A 13,508-nucleotide genomic window follows, 5' to 3' on the forward strand; every position below is an offset into this window, starting at 1 on the left:
ATTGGCCCATTAGGAACGGGACTTACGTCTGGGTAGACTTGCTGTACTTTAACTGACCTTACGATCTAAGGCAGTGATGCTAAAACTGATGCCCAATACACATTAAATCAACTGGGAGTTTGTCCTGGGAAGCAAAATGGGGTTTACTTCTGCGCAAGCAGCTATGAAATTGCACCTCGAAGCACATGCAGAGGGAACAGCTAGGCATGTTTGCCAAGAATTCAATAGTTCCCTGTGCTTGTGATATAGACAATTTCATCCTGTTATATTTTAATTTGGTGCCTACTTTGAATTAGGCTGCAATGGATATGAATTTGCATTTTAATTGTAAAATAAAATTATGGTGAATGCTTGTATGTGTGTGTTTTTAATTGCCCAGTGCTTTTTCCTGAGAGGCACCCAAGTCCGTATTTCTGCAAGGGTGTGGTGACACTTCAGATTGGACGTTCGCTGGTCCCATTCACAGAGGGGTCTGACCTTTCCCAGGGTGATCAGCTTGCCTCCTGCCAATCCAGGTTCCTCGGAAGACGTGTCACAGGAGCGGAAAAATCCAGGTCATCATCTACACAGAGCGTCTTCTCTTGGAACAGCTCACCAAAGAGAAAAGGGGAGGGCTGATGATTGCTCCTGTAGAGAAAGAAGGCAGCCAACACGTATGTATCACACAAAAAGTACACATGACAACATGTTCTTTTCTCTCTTCCCTGCATTGCTTATCTGAGCGAAATCATGTGCCTGTTTTCTTGCTTTATTTGCTGCATGCACCCCAAATCTCCAAGCAAATCCAGGGGTGCTAGTGCATGCATCCCCAAATCACCCCAAATCTCCAAGCAAATCCAGGGGTGCTAGTGCTAGTCCCAGGGTGTGATGGCCTGGGACTCGGGCTCGGGCTCAGAACCGGAGGAGTCTCAGTCCGCACCAGATCCTTTGCCTCAGGCAGCATCTGAACCAAGTCTGGGGCCTGATCCTGAAGAGCCCCAGTCTGTACAGGTTCCCCTGCAACAAGCACCAGCTGGGCTGAGTCAGGGGCCTCAGTCTGCCCTGGCTCCAGATGCAGGGATGACCTCATTGACTTCAGCTGGGCCATCACTTACAGCTGCTCTACTACCAGTTCGGTCAGGAGAGGCGGAGGCGGCCTCTGGGTCTAGTAACCCACCGACATCTCTCGAGCTGCAGAGACCGAGGTCTGAGAGAAGGAGAGACCTGAGTACTCGCAGGAGGAGTGCTCACCTTCGGGTGAGACAGGGAGGTGAGTCACCAGGGGATCAGGACCGACCGTTACCCCGACAAAGATAAAAGGCTGTCGGACCCCGTCCCAGGTTGCGGGAGCAACATTGAAGAAGAAGAAGAAGAAGAGGAGGAGGAGGAGGAGGAGGAGGAGGAGGAGGAAGGGGAGGAGGAAGGGGAGGAGTTTGGATTTGATATCCCGCTTTATCACTACCCGAAGGAGTCTCAAAGCGGCTAACATTCTGCTTTCCCTTCCTCCCCCACAACAAACACTCTGTGAGGTGAGTGGGGCTGAGAGACTTCAAAGAAGTGTGACTGGCCCAAGGTCACCCAGCAGCTGCATGTGGAGGAGCGGAGACACGAACCCAGTTCCCTAGATTACGAGTCTATCGCTCTAAACCACTACACCACACTGGCTCTCCACACTGGCATTGCTGTATGCCAGATCCTGCCTGACTTTGTCTGGTTTTCTGCCTCGTGTCCTGCCTTGGCCCTGTTGGACTGACTCCTTGTGGAACCCTTGGATTTGGGACTCGACCTGGACTGCATTACTTGGGTTACCCCTGGGCCCAGCACACAGGGCTTGGTTTTTTTGGAATAAAGGTCTTTAGGGTATGTGTTTTTTATTTGCACACATATATACCGTTTGAGCATAGGATAGAGGGGTTCACAGCATTAACACCCCGACAGAGCTTGCTTTCCAATTAGGTTCCCAGAGAAGCCCCTGAGTCACAGTTTTGGTTCCAGAAGAAAGCAAGACCATACGTTGTGTCTCCAGCTTCCAGCATCAGCCCAAATTCACCCATATAATCACAAGCAAAGCCATCATTGGCCTACTGTTGTCGAGGACTGGCTGGATGAGGAAGAGCAGGGGTGCTGCCTGCCCTAGAGTCCCCGAGGGATGACACAGAAGACGAGTTAGACCCTGGATCGTGGTGGTGGGACACTGGAGAGCTGTCTGGAGAAGGGATGAGCTGGGAAGTGCTTGGAGCAGGAGGTCTGAGTGATCAAGGGGGGGTCAGAAGAAGGAGGCCCTTCCAGGATAGCCTGTGAATGACCTGTGCTTGCTTGACAGCTCCTTGACACTGTTTTCCATTGTAGGATGACATGTCATCCAGCCAGCGGAGGTGGGGAAAGGCCCACTGTTCATCTCTTTGGGCATGTAAATGGTGGTACTTAACTGGTACTTAACAAAGGAGCTAGACTGACCGGTGTTTCCTCTTGATGATTCTAACCTCACAGTCACAGGATCACAGGTTTGGAAGCCATCCACAGGCACCATCCAGGCTGACCCCTCAAACCTATAATTAATCATTCCACTAGGGACAGAGGTAAGACAAAGTGGGGGAAATGAGGGGGGTCATTTGTTACATGGAAGGAATCTCTGGTCTTTTGGAAGCCACCTTTGAAATATTTTCTTTAAAAGTGGATGAGCTTATGGGAGCAAGAGGATGAAATAGGCAACTATTTATTTTTATTTCCATCTAAAAATTATATCCCGCTCTTCATCGCCCAAGCTGGATTCATGGGAGTTGTAGTACAACATCTGGAAAGCTGTAGTTTAGCTCCTTGTCAAAGGCAGATTTTCACCCAAGTTCTTGCCAATCAAGGTCTACTCAGAGAAGAGGCTCTATTAGAATGGTTTGCAGAGACTTAAACAAACAGCATGGAGTTAACTAGAGAAGGAAGTTTGTTGGGTTGACCTTGGATCAGTCCCTGTCTCCCAACCTGACCTACCTCACAGGGTATTGTGCAAGTGGGGGCATTATTATTATTACTGAATTTGTTATTTGCTTTATCTTGTCTGGGACAACTCAAAGCTCCTTACAACCAGATAAAGCTGAATTCCACACAGGTAGGATAGAAGACACATTGTTGTTTAGTCATTTAGTCATGTCTGACTCTCCGTGACCCCATGGACCAGAGCACACCAGGCACTCCTGTCTTCCACTGCCTCCCGCAGTTTGGTCAAACTCATGCTGGTAGCTTCGAGAACACTATCCAAACATCTCTTCTTCTGTCGTTGCCTTCTCCTTGTGCCCTCCATCTTTCCCAACATCAGGGTCTTTTCCAGGGAGTCTTCTCTTCTCATGAGGTGGCCAAAGTATTGGACCCTCAGCTTCACGATCTGTCCTTCCAGTGAGCACTCAGGGCTGATTTCCTTCAGAATGGAGAGGTTTGATCTTCTTGCAGTCCATGGAGGAATCTCTTCCAACACCATAATGCACGGATGGTTGTTGTTGTTGTTTAGTCATTTAGTCATGTCTGACTCTCCATGACCCCATGGACCAGAGCACACCAGGCACTCCTGTCTTCCACTGCCTCCCGCGGTTTGGTCACACTCATGCTGGTAGCTTCGAGAACACTATCCAACCATCTTGTCCTCTGTCATCCCCTTCTCCTTGTGCCCTCCATCTTTCCCAACATCAGGGTCTTTTCCAGAGGGTCTTCTCTCCTCCTGAGGTGGCCAAAGTCTTGGAGCCTCAGCTTCAGGATCTGTCCTTCCAGTGACCACTCAGGGCTGATTTCCTTAAGAATGGATAGAACACACATACTAATAATAATAGCTTGGGGAGCTAGGAAGGATGGAGAGGGATGGACAGAGTGGAGTGGTGGGGGGTGAAGGAATATCCCTCTGGCTTTTTCAATCAGAGCTGTGAATCAAATAAGACCGAGCAGAAAGGCCATCTCCATTAAAACACGACAAGAGATTTTTACACCTGCCGACACTGTGAAAAGCCTTTGGGTAATCAATAAATAATAGACGAGCTGGTTTATTCATGGCAATATACTCTTTTATGATCTATGTAATAGGGAGGAGAGAGGGGGAATTGCTTCTCTTCACCAGACAAATCCCCTATCCTGTTTTGATGTCTATGGACGGAGACAGACAGAGAGGCAGATACTCACACACTTCCTCTCCCCTTTAAGCCTCCAGTTTTTGTGAGTTTAATGTCCATGGCAGCCACCTGTCTCCTGCTGCCAGGGCTCCTGTGCCTTTAAGAGCTGCATGTCTGGCAGGAATGTTGGCAGCCAAGGACAGGGCGAGGCAATCTTCAGATCCTTGGGGAAAAAGTTGCACATGTAGGTGAATGCCTTTTATTTCCAAACAGGTATTCCCATTTGCTCACACAGGTAGCAGCATTGAATGATGACAATAGTCTTGCTGTCCATCAGTTCTCTATCTCTGCTCTGCCTTTGCCTGACACTCTCAAACTCCCTTTTCCCTCTCCCCTCTTTCTCTCTCACATGCACTTTCAATCTTTCTTACACTTCCTTTTGCTCTTTTTGACCCCATCCCTCTTTCATTTTCACATTCCACCTGCATTGGATTCGAACTGCTTTTATATGACAGTTTTATATGTTAGCTATACAGTGGTACCTCGGGTTAAGTACTTAATTCGTTCCGGAGGTCCGTTCTTAACCTGAAACTGTTCTTAACCTGAAGCACCACTTTAGCTAATGGGGCCTCCTGCTGCTGCCGCGCCGCTGGAGAATGATTTCTGTTCTCATCCTGAAGCAAAGTTCTTAACCCGAGGTACTGTTTCTGGGTTAGCGGAGTCTGTAACCTGAAGCGTATGTAACCTGAAGCGTATGTAACCCGAGCTACCACTGTATACATATGCACCAACGCTACTGTCGGTTGCTTGGAGGTGCTCCATAGCAAGTGCTCCATGAATGGAATAAAACAAAATGAATACAAATATCCCTGTGTAAATCCATCTTGTTATATTCCACCTACCCAAACTTTGTGTCCTCGGCTGAGCCACCTCTCTGCCATTTCCATGCCCCAGCCTGTACGTGCATTGGATTTGAAATGGTTTTTTTATAGGTGACCTAGGCGACAGTTTCATATTTATTTTTCAGACCTATTTAGATGCAGTTTAAGACAGGCCCAGTCTCTTAAGCCGTTTACAAAGAGATAGCAAATGGCGGATGAAGTTGATGGACTACATGGAACTGACGGAAATGACTGGCAGAATCCGAGACCAGGGAGAAGAGTCGGTGGAAGAAGACTGGAAAAAGTTTAAAGATTATTTACAGAAATACTGTACTGCAAAATTAATGAATGTTAAAAGAATGGTGGAATGAAGTTATATGGCTTTAGTAGAAATGTTATAAGGATTTAAGTATAAATAGATTAATAGAATATTATGGGTAAAATAAGGTTAGAATGTGTTAATTATAGGACAGAAAACAGAGGAAGATGGAAAGGAATTGCTGAAATAATTGATAGAAGTGGAATACAAAAAGGGAGGTGCGAGGAGGTCGGTGAAATAAGTGAATGAAAGACAAGATATTGAAACTGAGTGTTTTAAACTGTTTTTGTTTGGTTTTGTTAGTTTAATGTGTTAGTGTTATGTAGTGTCTTTGTATTGTGTTGTATTGTTCTATTGTTGGTTTTGTTTTGTTTTGTAGTGTTCAAATTGTTCAAAAAGTAATAATTTTTATTTTTATTTTTTTAAAAAGCAAATACTACCACACACACACAAACCATATATTGGAACCATAAAATCTCAAGCAACTAAAACTATAGCAGCAGACTTTTGACAAACCAGGGAAGTGATTCAGCACCCTGACCATCAAATACAGGGAAGGTAGATGGAGGATTAGAGAAACAGGTGTGGTTTCTCTATTGTTTATAGATATATATTGTTAATGTTGATCGTTTGGTGATGTTTCATAGCAAGTGATTCATGAATGGAATTAAATGAGTGCAAATATTTATATGAAAATCCATCTTGCTATATTCCACTTACCCACATCCTGTGTTATAGGCGTAGCCAGGGTTTTTGTTAGGGAGGTCACAACCTCAGATTTGGATTAATTTGTATTTACTGAGGGGGGGGGGGGAATAGCTGCCCCCCCCCCGTCCTCTGTCCTGAGCCGTCGCTCTCCAACGGTCTCCATTACCTCTCATGCCCACCTCATTGCTAAGCTCTAGCCTTCCCCAGCCTCCTGCCTGCAAAATTCCAACTACACCTTCTTTCTCTCTGCATCTTTCTTCAGTTCTCAAAACTCTTCTACTCCCGCAGAGCACCCAACGCCGGCACATCGGCATTGCAACGCGCAGCGGCGGTGCTCTTATCGGTTTAATTGGGCATTGCCACGACTTTCCCGGGAAATCCTCTTGCCCCCAACTCCGTATTGAGACTCCACCAAGGAGGGGGATCCCATGGGGATCTGGCACCCGACTAAATCGCCCGAGGCGAAGGAGCGGGGGAGAAGCCTCTTGCTCTCGCGCAGGGCACAACCCACTGTTTTCAGTCTTCACGAAAACCGACCAGGGCTTCTCCGGGGCTGCTTTGGAAACAAGACGGCTGTTGCGCCGGCGCTGCCAGACGGGAACTTTGGCAAACCGGACTCTCGCTCTCTTGAGGACTGGATTATCATCCAGCTGCTAGTTTTAGAAGGCCGGGGAGGGGGGAGAGAGAGGGAGAGAGCAATTTATAACTCCACCCTTCGCTCTCCACACATGGCCGAGGAATAAATTAAACCGGGCCCGGGAACCCTCCCTTCTCACACGTGCCAGAAACCTGCGGAGTCCCACATGGGCCCTATTTATTTCTGCCTGGCGCAGAGTCCCCTTTAACTCGTTCCACATTCTCTCTCTCCTGCCAGATCAGCCGAGGGCTCTGCGCGGTCGATGTTTTAAAAGCACCGACACACACACACGCCCTCCCGCTGTCCTCCTCTCTCGGTCGCTGCCTGCGAGTGAGGAGGAGCCTGCGCTGCGCCCCTCGCCTGTGCGTTTTTGCGCGCTCGCTCTCTCGACGTCTGTCTGCCTCCCTCTCCCATCCACGTGGCTTTCTCGGGGAGGGAGCGCTATATTAGGAAGGGAGGAAGGAAGAAGCCGAGGCAGCGCTTGGAGAGTGCATTGTTGCTGCTGCTGCTGCCGCCCGAGGAACGAGAGCGAGGGGAGGAGAGCAGAGCAGAGCAAGAGGATCCCCCTCCTTGCCTTGGATTGGGGAGGTGCCTCCGTCGTGGCTCGGCGGCGGCGGGTACTTTGGAAGGACAAAGGAGGAGCAGGAGGAGAAGGCGGCGTGCAAAGGCGATGAGAGCTGCCGGGAAGCAGCGGCGGCGGCGCCAGCAGCCTCTCCGGACGCGGTGAGTGCCCGGCGGCATTGCGCGCCAGGGATCTCTCCTTCCCGGATCCGCCGAGAAAGGAGGAGAGGCGGGGAAAGGGACTCTCGCATCGGCGGGACGAAGGTAGAGGAGTAGAATTGGCGACGGGCTCGGGTGTGTGCCTGTATCTTCGGGCTTAAAGGGAGCTGTGTCCACCGGTTGAGGCGGGATCTGTTTCTGGAGAGGGGAGATCTCCAAGCCGGAATGGGTCAAGCCGCTCGGCGGCCGGGGCGTAGCAGGGACATGATGTAGCGGAGTGGATTGGGGACTTCTTCCTGTGAACCTGGATTTTTAAGAGAGACGGGAAGTGGGGGCCCAGCTCGCCGAGAGAGGGGTGTGCCTGCCTGTGTGTGTACGTCTCAAAAAAGGGCTAACGGGAAGGGGAGAGGCGACCTTTTCGTTCTCCGGACTCGCCCCAACGGGACAAGCGCGCTCCATAGACTCCGCGACCCCCCAAGAAAGGATCTCCGCGCCCGGCGCGCAGATGCGGGGCGCGGTGTCGGAGGAAGACGCCGACTCTTCCCGGCGGAGTTGTGGCCTCAGCCGGGCAGTCTCGTCCCCCTAGAGCTGCCCACTCCCCTCTTTCTCTCCCTCTCGGTTTAAAACATCAGCCGCGCGAGGCGTGGGTGGGTTGGCGAGCAAGTCGCTTTCCAGTCTTCTCCTGGGTCCGGCCTCTCCGTCGGCCGCCTGTCTCTCTCTCTCGGCTTAGCCCTTCAGGGGGTTTGGGGAAGGGGTTGGCTGTTTGCCGCCCCCGCCTGGTGGCCGGCGAGCCCGGAGTCCGAGCGGCGCCTCGGTGTCTTCTCTCCCCTTCCTTCCTTTCCTTATCTCTTCTCTCCTTCTGTTTTACTTCTAGAGAAAGTAGCGGGGTGCGCAAGGCGTGTGTGTGTAGAGGGGGAGATCCTTGCCCTTGGATAGGGAGCGAGGGGCCGGGGATCTCTCTCTCTCCAGAGGGGTTGGTTTGGAGAAGGGGTGAGGGGCGCAGAGTTGCAAACTTCGCCCGTCCGGTTTCCGAAAAGGGTGCGGTGGGGAAAGCAAGTTAACTTCGAGCTCGCTGCGGAAACGCGGCGAGGCGATCCGTTTTGTGGAAGCGACTCAGTTGACGCAGGAAGCGAGCTCCGCCACGTGTTTCTACTTTGAAGACTTTCTGCAACTCCAGCGCTAAGTTCCCCGCCCCCGGCTGCAGAAATAGGTCCGGAGCGGGGAGATAAGCCCTGGGAGATCTGGGTTTGAACCCCATTCCCCCAGTCATGAAACTCACTGCGTGGCCTTGGGCTACCATCTGTTAGCTTAACCTGCCTCACAGGGTGGTTGTGAGGATGTGTGGTAGGTAAAACCATTCATAGAATCATAGAATCATAGAGTTGGAAGAGACCACAAGGGCCATCGAGTCCAACCCCCTGCCAAGCAGGAAACACTATCAGAGCACTCCTGACATATGGTTGTCAAGCCTCTGCTTAAAGACCTCCAAAGGAGGAGACCCCACCACACTCCTTGGCAGCAAATTCCACTGTCGAACAGCTCTTACTGTCAGGAAGTTCTTCCTAATGTTTAGGTGGAATCTTCTTTCTTGTAGTTTGGATCCATTGCTCCGTGTCCGCTTCTCTGGAGCAGCAGAAAACAACCTTTCTCCCTCCTCTATGTGACATCCTTTTATATATTTGAACATGGCTATCATATCACCTCTTAACCTCCTCTTCTCCAGGCTAAACATGCCCAGCTCCCTTAGCCGTTCCTCATAAGGCATCGTTTCCAGGCCTTTGACCATTTTGGTTGCCCTCCTCTGGACACGTTCCAGTTTGTCAGTGTCCTTCTTGAACTGTGGTGCCCAGAACTGGACACAGTACTCCAGGTGAGGTCTGACCAGAGCAGAATACAGTGGCACTATTACTTCCCTTGATCTAGATGCTATACTCCTATTGATGCAGCCCAGAATTGCATTGGCTTTTTTAGCTGCCATGTCACACTGTTGGCTCATGTCAAGTTTGTGGTCAACCAAGACTCCTAGATCCTTTTCACATGTACTGCTCTCAAGCCAGGTGTCTTGTATTTGTGCCTCTCATTTTTTTTGCCCAAGTGCAATACTTTACATTTCTCCCTGTTAAAATTCATCTTGTTTGTTTTTGCCCAGTTCTCTAATCTGTCAAGGTCGTTTTGAAGTGTGATCCTGTCCTCTGGGGTGTTAGCCACCCCTCCCAGTTTGACTATAAGAGTTTACCTTTGCCTTTAATGAGAGGGCAGTAAGGATTTGCATATAAACATGGACTGGAAATCAAGGACAATATGAATTTGTGGTTATCTTTTCTTTTGAAACAGGGCAAATATCCAGGAATATTATTCCTAGAAACTCTGAAAGATGAGATTTGAAGCTCTGATTGAATCATAGACTCATAGAATTGTAGAATTGGATGGGACCCTGGCGGCTTACGAGGTTTCATCCAACTCTCTGCTTGCAATATGTGGTCACTGTTGTATGCTTCGGTCCTGCAGATATACCAAGCACTCCAAATAAAGTTTATAATTAATTCTGGAAAACACAATTGACATAGAATGGAACAGAAAGAGATGTTTTAATTTGCTAATTAACTACATAAGGGATATTACTTCAGGAAGAAGAGTACACAGAGGTTTTAATTAGTGTCTAGAGTTAAGAATCTCGGAGACGTTCATAAATTTACATGAAATGACTAAAAGAAAGTCATTATTATTATTATTACCACTTGATAAATTGGCAGGCACTGAAATTATGACTATCCAAAGCATTATGCAGAATATATTTGAAGGAACATAGAAATAATTGAAACTCCCAATTACAAATAGAAACCCGGAGGTCAAAGGGTAAAAGCACAATCTTACATTTGCTTACTCAGAAGTAAGGGTAAGGGTGCATGCACCGAATTGCAGCTTTAACTGAATTGTCACAAAACTGACTGAGTAGCCAATCTGTTAGAAATCCCTCAATATATGCTGGGTCTTACATACTAAGCCTGCACTGAAAAGAGTTTGTATTTTAAATCACAGCCAAGGCAGAGACTGCCTTCAACCTGAAGGCTTTCAGGATGAAGGTGTTGGTTGTTGCCTGATGTTGAGGATGAGAAGAAGCTCATTCCGTTTCTGAGCTTCCAAAAATTTCTAACATGTTGCGAGGCGAAGGAACTCGAGTGTTGTGTGTGCAGCCCAATCCTATACAAAGATAAGCAAGCCCATTCTACAGACACATTAATTGTATTATACTGTAAACCACCATATTTTTCGCTGTATAAGACGCACCAGACCACAAAACGCACCTAGTTTTTGCAGGAGGAAAACAAGAAAAAAAGGATTCTGAATCCCAGAAGCCAGAACAGCAAGAGGGATCGCTGCGCAGTGAAAGCAGCAATCCCTCTTGCTGTTCTGGCTTCTGGGACAGCTGCGCAGCCTGCATTCGCTCCATAAGACGCACACACATTTCCCCTTACTTTTTAGGAGGGAAAAAGTGAGTCTTATAGAGCAAAAAATACGGTACTTCACTGCACTGTTGTAATGTATAGTGTCGTAAGGGGGGAATAAAACTAATATAGAACAAATGTATTGCAGCTGGGGAACTGGTATTGTCTGTGAGTTCATGGAGAAGTTCTGAACTTCAATTCACATTTCTAGGAATTTTTATTTTTTTACATATAAGTCTTCAATTCCCCCTTTAAGCTCTTGTTCACATCTGATATTCAGCATATTTGTAGAACAAAAGATCAGTTTCCTGGCCAGTGCGGATCTCATACTGGAGATGATTCATTCTGAGCAGCTGAAAACTTGATGTTCTCCTGTTGTCGCATGCATGGATTTTGAGACAGGCCCTTCAGTGCAAAAGCATTGCTCTTACCTAGTTTCACTTCTTGCTGCTACTTCTAAGAATTTGTCCGGATAAGAAGTAGGCACAGCCCTGCTGACAGTAACGTTACAAGGAAGGAGATTCCAGCGAAGCACCCGGAAGAGCTTTCTGAGAGTAAGAGCTGTTCATCTCCCTTGGGAGATGGTGGACTCACCTTCCTTGGAGGTTTTTAAGCAGAGGTTGGGTGGTCCTCTGTCATTCTTGCTTCAGTTGAGAACCCTACATCGCAGGGGGTTGGACTGGATGACCCTCTATGATTCTAACATCCTTTTCTTACACGGGGTCGATGTAATTATAGCGATGGGATTTGACATTCAGTTGAAACGAGCTGCTTGATGCTTCCTGTGTGGGACAACATCCTGATCTCCTGATCATGTGCAGAGTGCCTTTCCAGTCCTGCAGCCAGGCCTTGCACACCTGGGATTGTGGAGAATGCAAAGAGGGTGTAATTGCTTTGGAAGACTTACGTTGGCTCCCAGTAACGTTTCCGAGCACAATTCAAAGTGTTGGTGTTGACCTTTAAAGCCCTAAACGGCCTCGGCCCAGTATACCTGAAGGAGCATCTCCACCCCCATCGTTCTGCCCGGACACTGAGGTCCAGCGCTGAGGGCCTTCTGGCGGTTCCCTCGCTGCGAGAAGCCAAGTTACAGGGAACCAGGCAGAGGGCCTTCTTGGTAGTGGCACCCGCCCTGTAGAACGCCCTCCCATCAGATGTCAAAGAGATAAACAATTATTTGACATTTAGAAGGCATCTGAAGGCGGCAGCCCTGTTCAGGGAAGTTTTTAATGTGTGACATTTTGATGTATTTTTAATCTTTGTTGGAAGCCGCCCAGAGTGGCTGGGGAAACCCAGCCAGATGGGCGGGGTACAAAGAATAAATTATTATTACTATATTATTATTTGACACCCTCTGGGCACCTGCTGTTTTTCTCAATTGCTGCCCAGTCTGTCCAGCTGGGGCCCATTGCTGCAGCATGCTCTCTGTGTGCAGAAGTTCCCGGATCAAGTCCCAGCAACTCCTGATAGGAATGAGAAAGACTCTTGCCTGAAACCCTGCCAGTCACTATAGACAGGACCAAGCTAGCTGGACCAATGGTCTTACTTCTGTATAAGGCAGCTTCAGTCAGTAAATCGGCACACTTCTTCTGGGTTTGTGCAGAGCTCTTGACTGTTTCCCTGAAAGACAGTGGCAGACGGGCGAGCTCTGATAAGTGGAGGAACTCATCCCATGTGCAGAGACTGTAGAAGCGGAAAAGTAAACGGCACCAACCATGGAAGGAGGTCCCCATCCCCTTTGAAGCACAGCCATCCTTTTCCTCTTTTCCTGATGGTCTAGGAAGCGTCTCTCCCTTCTTAAGTCTCTTTTTAATTCGGCAATTAAGATTGGAAATCGCTGGCAGATTGGGCTCTGGTCTCTCACCGAGCAGATGGTCTCTCCAGCGTTCGTAGCCGCTGATAAATTAATCAAGGGGCTTCTCAGGTTTAGGCTGCCGATCAGTATCCCTCTTCCCGTCTCAACTTGGCCGAGAGCTCTATAGCCACAGGAGCCCATCACTGGGTACCACAGGCTAAAGCTGCATCTGTTTTGGCCTGGAGGCTTTGTGCGTCTTGATCAGAGGGATGCTGGATAACGAACGCGGTTTGATTATTAGGTTTGCCACTACTCTGTCAGGAACGCATGCCGAGCAAATCTTCGGAGGCGATGGGAATCTGCCGAACGTGAGCTCCCCCATCTTCGGCTATGGGCTGGATTAGTGGGTGTTTTGAAGCAGCTGCAAAGCACACTGCCCCTTGTAGGCTGATGGCTGAATTTTTCTTTTGATAGGCTGCTCAGTCGGGAGACTTTAGGCTTCCTGATAAGAGGGCAACTCTGAACTCCCTACGGCAAAGAGTCCGCCCACCCTCAAAGCAGCCTGTTGCACTGATGTTTAGCCGGAAACCTCTTCCTTACAAGTTGATAGAACCATAGAATGGTTGAGTTGGTGGCCAGTGAACTTGCACTTCTCCATTGGGGGATATAGGAAACCCTGAACACATATTTTTTAGGTGTCCCTTTTACGATGAGGCATGTAGAGAAACCATTGCCCCCCTGCTGGTGAGGCTTAAAGGTAAAGGTAAAGGGACCCCTGACCATTAGGTCCAGTCGTGACCGATTCCGGGGTTGCAGCGCTCATCTCGCATTATTGGCCGAGGGAGCCGGCGTACAGCTTCTGGGTCATGTGGCCAGCATGACTAAGCCGCTTCTGGCGAACCAGAGCAGCGCAAGGAAACGCTGTTTACCTTCCCGCT

The 13,508-nt window shown here is 48.8% G+C and overlaps 1 protein-coding gene across 2 annotated transcripts in view; it reads left to right on the plus strand.

Moving 5' to 3' along the window:
• The first annotated feature begins 6,883 nt into the window (after positions 1-6,883).
• Positions 6,884-13,508, plus strand: part of ST3GAL1 (ST3 beta-galactoside alpha-2,3-sialyltransferase 1) — a 99,016-nt gene continuing 92,391 nt past the window's right edge. Inside the window, exon 1 of one of the 2 annotated variants that reach the window (XM_083450746.1) lies at positions 6,884-7,437. The gene's annotated coding sequence lies outside the window, so the exon portion shown is untranslated. The remainder of the gene's footprint in view (positions 7,438-13,508) is intronic. The other variant, XM_083450745.1, reaches the window with a different exon arrangement.

The sequence above is a fragment of the Podarcis tiliguerta genome, assembly GCF_965153285.1.
Source record: "Podarcis tiliguerta genome assembly, chromosome: 7".
Lineage (NCBI taxonomy): Eukaryota > Metazoa > Chordata > Lepidosauria > Squamata > Lacertidae > Podarcis > Podarcis tiliguerta.